This window comes from Pygoscelis adeliae, unplaced genomic scaffold, assembly GCF_000699105.1.
Source record: "Pygoscelis adeliae isolate BGI_AS28 unplaced genomic scaffold, ASM69910v1 Scaffold120, whole genome shotgun sequence".
In the NCBI taxonomy this organism is placed as follows: Eukaryota; Metazoa; Chordata; class Aves; order Sphenisciformes; family Spheniscidae; genus Pygoscelis; species Pygoscelis adeliae.
In genome coordinates this window covers 7,222,865-7,232,376 of record NW_008824032.1, presented here as the reverse complement: position 1 = coordinate 7,232,376, position 9,512 = coordinate 7,222,865, and the positions used below count along the sequence as shown (strand labels likewise).

Genomic DNA, 9,512 nt, shown 5'->3' with positions numbered 1-9,512 from the left:
CCCCCCTGCCCCCCCCCCGGCCCGGGGGGAGCCACAGCCCCGCTGCCCCCCTACCCCACTGCCGGCGGGGTGGCCTCCCTCTTCCCCGGGCCAAACTTTTCAGCCCAACTTTCTCGCTTCCGCCTGCCGACGGGCAGCGGGGAGCAGCCCAGCGGGTGCTGGCGGCCTCCTTTGGGGGTAGGTACCGGCCAGATGATGCCGGTTAGTGTTATGGGGTGGGGGACACACAGGGGACAGGGCACAGCCGCTGCCTGGCTTTTGGGAAAGGGGGTTTATTTTGCGTTTTCTCCTTCCTCTGGCTCCTCCTCTTCTTCCCTCCTCCTCAGGGGGAGGGGAGGAGGGAGGCTCTGGGGCAGGAGTAGCCAGAGCAGGGAATTGTTTGGGAGTTCAGTCATCCAAAAGCCGTCTCCCGTATGGAGGGTCTGGCTTCCCGCATCCCGGCGCCTCTTCCCTCCAGCTCTGCGCGGCCCCCTATCCCCAGCGGCAACCCGCAGAAAAAACACAACCACCACCCCCAAACCAAGGGCCCCCCACCTTCCCCTTCCCCCCCCAAACAGGCTTTTCACCTCTCTTTTTCTCTCTTTCTCTATTTTTTTTTTTTTTTCTCTGTGTGTGTGTGTGCTGAATTCCCCGCAGATCCGGCCTGGAAGTTACCAGCTCCTGGAGTTAAGCCTCTTTGTTGCTTCCCTTCGTTTGGGGCATCTTTGTGTTTCCCCCGCCTGCTCCACCGGAGACCGCGGTGAGTGAAGCGAAAGAGGGCCCGGGTCCGGTGGCGCTGGCAAGGGGCTGGGAGGATGGCTGTGGCGGGCGGCGGGGCGCAGGGCTTTCTCCCCTTCTTCAGCCGGGGGCGACGGCGGCCAATCTTTGTGTCAAGAGTTTGGGAAGTTGGTGTGGGGATGCGGGGAAGGGGCTCTGTGTAGGGACACAGGAGATGTGACAAGGGAGGAGTGGAGACCTGCAGGTCCCCAGCAGTTCAGGGCTTGTTTTCGCTCAGGCAGGTGAGATGTGGGGGGCTCGGCCGTTTCCCTCTAGCTCTTCCTCCTCAGTCGGGCGGCGTTAATGGAGGGCCCAGTGCACGCACACACACCACGGCGCTCTGGCGCTTGCCTGAAACTTCCCCAAAAGCTTGGTCCGCGACATCACCCTGTCCTCGCCACCGGCTAGTCGAGGAGGGACAGTGCGCGGTGGAGGGGCAGAGGGAAAAGCTGTGCAAAATAAACCCCAGATTCATCCTCCGTTGCTGCAACTCTTGTCAAAAGCTGATGGGAGTTTGCAGGCGAGACCCAGCTCCTGCAGATGCGAAGGCATTTCAGTTTGTGCCCTGTGAAGGGGCTGCTGCTGCTACTGCAAAGAAAAGCGGGGATGGGTAATCTGCGAGTAAAATTTTTGTCCTCTTCTTGTGCTACTGTAGAGTTTTTAACCCTAGTGCAAGGATGAGGAGCGATTTGGGTCGGGGGAAGTAATTTTCTGCTCAGCGGTGGGATGCTGTAGGATTTGTGCACGCATGCCTCACTGCTTGGACTGCAACTTTGGCAGGTCCTCTGGATGGTGACTGTAAATAGAAAATGTGTTGGGGAGAAAGTGGGATGCTGAATTTGTAGTCATGTCCAAATGAGACTTTTTAAAGTGCTCTGAAGATATTAATAATTACTTTGAAAAATAATAACAAACTTTTCCGAATACCCCTGGCTGGCAAAAGGTATTTAATACAGATCTTTTATTTTTGGGCACTTCCCCAACTAATTCTGGTACCCCAAGTGTTATTTCACTGGCATTGTAGGAAAGGCAGTTCAGGTCTATTAAAGGGGGGGGTTTGTCCTTGTTTGTTTTAAAGAAACTCTCTTGACCTCTCTGCAGCATTATGCGAATGGGATAACAGGAATCCACACACACACTGTGCGCCCGTGTGTAATTCCCGGCATGTCTTAAATTGCTTGTTTTTCTTGGTGCCCAATTCTCTTAATTTTGACACTGCTACTGTGGTGCCTTTTTGATATGTTCATTTGCAATCTGCCATTAACATTTCTTTTCCCATGTGCTAAAAAAGTACCGTGGAAGATATTAGAAGAATGTGGGCATTTTGTAAGTAGGATTTTATCTTAGTTTTCTTTTCTTTTGAAACTAACTGCCTCAGTGTGCATATGTTTAGAGCAGGGTTCTTGCATATTTATGCATATATACATACTGCACACACTTTTATTGAATGGGTTGGACTATTGAGGTTTATGGCTCTAGGAAGGATTTCAGCAGAAGTACATCATGGGTTTGCAGTGAAGATTTGTTCTGTTTATTTAAGTGACCTAAAGAAATGAAGGTGAAATAACTTCCTGTGTTAACAGGAGTCATCTTGGGATCTTCTAAAGTAAATAGCACAATTAGGGAGAGCTGTGATCTCCCTGCTGGGTGCATGATATTCTCTGACAAGAAATAAATGGAGTTTTGTTCCATGCAATTTTCTTAACCCTCCCCTCTAGATACAATTACAGGGACTCATACTGCATGTACAACGCAGACGAGGTCCTGGTAGGTGTTTTCTGCGAGGGTTGAAGTCAGATATAGAACAGTCCTCCCTGCTGGTGTAGTTCCTGTTGGGGAAAATGAGGCAGGTTCATCTGAAGGGTGCACAGACAGCAGACAGATCCCTCCAAGCCTTCAGGACCAACTTGCAGCCCTGCAGTTTCCAGGCTGCTGGTACAGGTTCTTCTACCTGACTAGAGCTGGCAGAGTTGGCCCTTTGGGAGCCAGCTGGAGCCTCCTGCTGAGCAAGGAGAGTTGCAGGTGGGGCCATGAAGCAAGCAACCTGCTTTGTCCTCATCCTCCCCAGTGATGCAGAGGGGAAACTTCCTGAGTTAAGAAAACTAATCCATTTAGGGCAGACCTGAATTTTTGTAGTTTCTTGTCATTGTTACTGAATGACCACACTTGACTAAAACACCAACAAATCTACCTGCCAGTGCTTCCCAGCCTCTTCCTGAATTGCATGTCCTCAGGAGCACAGAAACCTCACAGTCTGATACCATGCACAGAAAAAAAACAACATATCACTTCTTCTGTGACTGTGGGAGGGAAGATGGGTGACATGGCAGGAAAGACACTCTTCAGGTGGAAGCATGGGTTTAGATGTGGAGCTGTGTTGTCTGTTTCCTCAGCCGATGCACATGCCCTGTGTGAGCTTAAAGAATTTTCTCCACAGCCTTGGTTTTCCCATGCAGAAAACGGAGCTAAACCCTGTGCCAATGGGGTGAGCACTGTGGCGGCGCAGATACTGCCATCCATGTTGACTCTTGTCAGCCGACCAGCACCCACCCTCATGTCTCTCAGAGCAGAGCTCAGGCACACCAGGGAGGACCCACTCTGCTGTGCCAAGCTTCTCTGGGGCTGCCGCAGGGTTGGAAAGGCACCTCTATGCCTCCAAAATCCTTTTTCCAGGCAAAGACAGGCTGTCTCCCCAAAACCCCCCTCGCGTGCCTTACAAAGTGGCAGGGAAGAGTGTATTGGGGACCACGTTGGTTGTTTTAGCCCAGGTTGGCCTGCAGGTGGGTTTTTAGAGACCTCAGGCTGTTAGTCTCAGTTTAGTCGCTCAGCCCACAAGAAGTTACAGCAGCAGTAGGCCAGTGTAACTCTGAGTTAACAGAAGTTTCTTTGCCAGTAAATGATGGCGAATTGGTCATTTTAATTCCTGACGCTGAGTGCCTCAGAGGTATGAGGTGCAATTCCCTTGGACTTCTTTGATGTGCAAAGATGACTTGATGTATTACTGCTGGCATGTTACGGACCAAGGCTTGCAAATCTCTTCATTTAAACCATTACCTCCCAGGCTAAAAACTTCGCAGTGCAAAGTCTACGGTTGGGATGGGATATCCCACAAAGAAAAAGCTCTCTTGCAAAATCTTCAGAGACTTCCTGTTTCTGGTTAGACTGAAAACATCCTGAGGGAAAAACCTGCTGCTGTGTATTTTGGTGCTCCTGTGGTCAGTCTCGGTTTAAGAGGTTGTTACGTATTCCAGTTCCTAGGCCACGAGAACAATTTAAGGAGAATAATGAATAAATGAATTGCAGGTCCTTAGGTAGAATGTGGGTGAATATCATCTTCCAGTTTTCTAAATGTACTTTGGGTAATTGTTCAACAAAAGGTATCACGAGCATCTTTTTTTATTTCCTGGTATTTGGTTTAGTTCCTTTTGGCCCCGAATCATACGACATTGTTTCTGGTGCTTCATTGGCTGAACATAGTGCCTGAAGCCAGTTTTCTGGAGGGAATGCTTGAAGGACAGGAAGCTTTCAAAATTTGCTTTGTATGCATATTTGTGCATAAGAGTTTTTTAAAACCTACTCTCCACAGGAGCGTGTGCTCCAGCAACACAGCTGTATGAGCGTCCATGGGAAGCTAAGACAAAAGGAGCATGGGTGCAGTGGAAGCAAGTCAGCTGCAGAGCTCGGGAAGATATTTGTTGCAGGGAAAAAAAACGCTCGATGCTTGCACAGTCCCAAAGCTGCCACAGGCGGTGCAGGGCTTTCTACATAAACAGGGAACAACAGATCCCTGCCCTGAGGATGTTGCATGCTCCTTTTATTAAAATGGCCTCTCTTCTTCCCTGCAAAAGGACAAACGGGATGGGAGGCTCAGCTGTGCCTGATGGGGTTGTTAAGCAGAGCACCTGGCACATTGCAGACAGGGTGCCTGAGAGGGGCTCTCAGGGCTGCCGTTGTGTGTTGTAGGAGCTCTTGAGTAAGCGGCAGTGCCAATTTATTTTGGCTCTGATGGGATCGATGGAGGGAAATGTGCTTCAGGGAGCGTGTGGGACGTGCTCGAGCTTCTTCGCCCTCCTTGCGGGAAGCATGCCAGCACAGAGGTGAGAGCCAAACTTTACCCTTGTTTTCTGCTCAGCTGCTCTGGGGAGGCTGCTGCCCTGTGGCCGAAACCCTTCCCTGAGCTCCCTTTAGATGTGAGGATGGTGACTGCACCTTGTGTCTGTGCAGTGGGTTGGAGGCTTGCTGGGCAAAGTCCAAACCACACCACAGCATCTTGCCCCTATGAAAACCCACTGTTGTCAAGTTCACAGAGGTTTTGGGCTGTGGTGTCTCCATATACGTCTGTGAAAACCAGAAGGTGTTTTGGAAACCAGTCACTTTTCATTAACTTCTCTGCCCGGCGTAGGCAGTAAGTCTTTCACCCTGAGCCCCGCGGTGGCAATGCCATTTTGGCTCTACAAGGTCCACTCTGGCAAAGAAATTAGCCAGCAGGTCGTACTCTTATGCAGAGCCACAGTCCTGGGGCCCTGCCAAATGCAAGGATGTGTTCACTGGTTGCAAGGTCAGCGAGTCTGAACAAGCTTGTGTGTCTAAAGACTGCGCATCAGGCCTTTCTGCTGTTCTTTAAATCATAAGAGCAGAGAGAAAAAGTGTGCAAAGATCCCTGCCAGAACTGTGTTGTCAGCTTTCAAATACCAAAATGAGGTTGCTTTTTACTTTTCTCCTAACTAACAAAAGGACAGGTTAGGCAGAGCCCTGTGAATCAATGTGTTGATCTTAGTGTGGTTAAGAAACCTACTGAGGTAGTCTTTGAGAAATAAACCTCAAATGTGGATATGCTGGCCTAGAATATAGTATTTATATGCAAAATGCAGCTTCCTCTGATAATGCCACTGTAATTTATCCTGGTACTTTTAGGTAGAGCAGCCACCTCGCTTAATGATGCCAGTGTTTTAGGGCGCAAGCCTGGGATGTGAGGAGAGCTGGGTTTGGTTCTCTTCTACACTGCAGATTTCCCCCCAAGTTGGGGCAGGTTGCTCTTTGCCTCAGCTCTCCACCTGCAAAACCTGTAAGTGGCACTTTCCTGCCTCCTTGTGGTGTTGAGGATAGGTCTGCTGGAGGTCGGGAGAGACCATAGGTTTGCTGGCCCTCGAAAAACCTCTCGGATAAGGACCATCGTTGGTTTCAGCAGAGAACCTCCTGCTCTCTGCAGCCCAATGGGAGGCTCCTGCGATTGCCTCTGGGGACGTCCGCCCGTGTGTGCTGGGTGTATGTGGGCCCTGTAAGGGCTGCGTGATGCTTTTGGTTTGGAAGGTAAGCTGGGTGTGCGGCTGTAGAGAAGCCCCTCTCTGAGCATGACCCTTGGGGAGTCTAGCGTAGGTAGTAGCACTGCAGCTGCAGCGAATTTATGGCTCTAGCCAGTGGTGGTACAGAGAGGCCATTGTAATCCTATGTACTGTACAGTGTACATCTCAACAGGCAAAGTGGCTCCTGGGTTGGTTTTTTTTTTTTTCCCCCTCCTCCTCTCCATCCCTTCACGTCTAGCTTTATGAAGTTCCTCCCCTTAAATTGCAAATTTGGCCTTATCTTCAAAGAAGTCCTTTGGTGCCAAGCTTTTAAAGGTAGGGAGGAGGCGAGAGCAAAAACATCAAATCCATTAACAGCCCAGTTGCCAGAGAAAATGTTTTTTAAAACAAAATCTGAAACCTTAGTGTTTGAGATCCAAAGGCGAGATTGAATACAAGTATGGGCCTTGTCCCCGGAGAGTCACAGCGCTGGGAATACGCTGGCAGAGACCATGGAGCGAGGATTCTTGTGCATGCACGCACACAAATAGACAATTATTTGGAAGCCAATAGTATTCTGGATGCTGAATAATAATTTACTTCATCTAGTGCCTTCTGTCCCAAGTTGCTCCCTGAGCTGTAGCTGACGTGGAGAGTGTTCTTGTCGTTCCAGCCCTCTGCTGGATGGCAGTCCCCTCTGGGGCAGTAAGGTGGTGCTTGCTTGCACGTTCCTTGGCCGTGGGTGGTAAAAATGACTAGCTGGCCCTGCTTCTTTAGAGCCTGCCGCTGTCAGTGAGAGATTCCTTTGGGCCCCCTGAATGGCGATGGGAATGTGATTTTTATTTTTTTTCCCCCAGAAGAAAGCTGCTTGTTTAACAAACCCAAGCAGTATCAGATTGAAGGCATGGGTTTTGCGTCCCAGTGTCAAGAGATGTTTTCAAAAACATGCTGGGTGGGATTTTTCAAAAACACCTGGGGTGACTTTAATGATGTGGTGGAGAGTCAGACTTATGCAATGAGAGACCAGACAGCTCTGTCCTCACTTTTAAGTACAAGGTCACACTTGGCGGGTTTGTGGGATGGTCCCACTGTCACCAGTGTAGCAGCTGCCCAAATTAGTCCCAACTACCTACTCCCGTGTGGAAGTCGACTTTTTATTTCAAAAGTGGCTATCGGGCACATCTTGGCTTGCAAGCAGTTGAAGTGCAGCTTCTAAGCGAGAGCCATCTGGGCAGGAGGAGAGCATGATGGCCCAATTATCCAGCTGTAATGGGGTCTGAATCCAATGAGAACCCCATCACTGACTCCTTCTGGTGCCTTGTGGGACAGCCAGCCAGACCACAGCAGAGCTGTGGGACCCTGGCAGGCAGAGGGCTTGACATCTACTAGCTTTTGAGTCCCTGTGGGGACTTCCCTACCCCTCAGCTGGCCAAGCGGTGTATCTGGCTTGTAGCTGTCAGCCACCTCTGGAGCTGGAGGCTTGTAGGGTGAGACAGGGCTGTGAGAAGCTAGAGCATGGAGGGCTTCTCAGAGAGGCATGCCAGCTGCTCTGGATGTGTCCATCATCACTGTTTCATCACTCTGCTGTTGCTCTTGAGGTGTGTGGGGCTGGCCTGAAGGGAAGACGTCTTTGCTTCCCAGCAGGTGAGGAGCAGAGCTCCTGGTTGCATGCCAACTTGTGCCTGAACACTTCCGTAATGCTGTAGAGAAAGAGTCCAAGGCAGCACAAGGGCTAGTTGCTTTTGAGGACCATGCTACTCTGGCCACCTGAGCTGCCGTGAATGTTGCAAGAGTAGTTTAGCACATTGGCACCCCAGCTCCAGGCCCTGCCAGAGATCACTGCCCAGCCAGCGGAGAGGAAGAAGGTCTTGGCATCATGGTCAGCTATGCTTGGTGACCATGCAGCTCATTAGCTCGGTGACAGATGCTGAAGAGGGGGGTCAGTACCAACATACGGAGCTGGAGCTGCTGGAGCCCGGGTGTGTGTTTGCTGACCCTGTTTCCCTCTTGGCAGGGAGGCGAGTAACTGGTCTGCAGAAGCATTAGGGAAGAGCTCAGGAAGATATTTGCATGCAACAGTGTGGTTTACATGGCTACAGCAAGACAAGCCAGCCCTGTATCTCACAGGACAGGCACCAGTCTACTAGTGAGAGCTAGCTGTACTTGCCCTGTATGCAAATATGCAATACAAGCTGTGGGATCCTGCTGATTGCATCATGAAGCCTGTTGTCTTTTGTGGGAGCAACGGTCAACTATACATCATGTAGCAAGTTAGGCAGGAATATACTTGCTAAATGTACAGTTGTCACGTTTTCCTCACGATTGCCTGGACTGTAGATTTGGGGAGGAGGGAAAAGAAGCACAAAGAGAAGAACATCAAGAGCAAAGTGGCAAGCCGTGTTTATCGTTGATGCCTGACCTGCACTCTACCTTGTAACCTGTCTCCCCTGGGATAGCTTCGGACATCCCTAACCTCTGAGCCACTTCAAAGAACCACCTTAAAAAAAAAAAAAAATTCCCAAACTAGTGACCGAGCAAACAAGCAAAAATTTCAGCAGCCACAAAAATGTGAGCATAACCCAGTTTTTGCATAGCTCCAGCATTGAAGATAAGTAGAGGTTTCTTAACATTGACTCTCTTGATGAAGGTCTGAGAAAGGCCTGCCATGCCATCTTCCCCCATCACCATATTCCAAAACCTAAATTATTATTTGTATTACAGTTGTGTCTACAAGTTTTAACCAAGGCTGGGACCTGGCTATGTTAGATACTATGCTAATTTGTAATGAGAGACGATTCCTACATCCCCATTCAAAACAGCAAGACAAATGCAGAACAGGAGGTAAAAGCAGAGCATGAAAAAGGACACGTGCCTTGGGGTGACTCAGCAGGTCAGGACTGGAGCTTAGTACAGACCCCGTGTTGCCTGATACCCTGTCCCATGCTCCATCCTCTGCCTTGGCCTGCTCTTCAGAAGAGGAGGTCAAAGTCGAGCATCACTAGGGCTTGACTGAGAGTTGTCCATAGCAGAGTCTCATCTTCCTTGGCCCTCAGCTCACATCAGAAAAGAGTGATGTGGCTTCATGTGCTCCAGTAAATGGTTGCCCAAATGGGGCACTTGGCACTGCAGGTGTTGTTGGTAGCATCTTGCCGCTGTGGCATGCCTTGCATTGGGGCGGGCAGCCTGTCTCACTGAGCTGAATTCCTACCTGTCTTTAGAAGGCAAATGAGCAGGAGGTCTGCCGGGGCACTGGGAAGCGGCAGGTGGAAAGCAAGAGCGTGTGGCTGAAGGGGAAAGAAAGGAGCAAGTTATGACTTTAATTCTCTCCTGTCAGTTGGTTTTCAGTTGCAGCATTGTGCTTTGAAAGATAGCTGGGAGAGCAGAGAACCAGTGTAATAAAAGTGTTTTGCTTGCAGCATGCGGTCTCAAGTAAAACAATCTCATTACATAAATATTGTGTGCCTTCTTTCTCGG

The 9,512-nt window shown here is 49.9% G+C and overlaps 1 protein-coding gene across 1 annotated transcript in view; it reads left to right on the top strand.

Annotated features, from left to right (window-relative positions):
- The first annotated feature begins 576 nt into the window (after positions 1-576).
- BOC (BOC cell adhesion associated, oncogene regulated) overlaps positions 577-9,512 on the top strand; it is a 56,788-nt gene continuing 47,852 nt past the window's right edge. Inside the window, 1 exon segment of the mRNA XM_009329607.1 lies at positions 577-739. The gene's annotated coding sequence lies outside the window, so the exon portion shown is untranslated.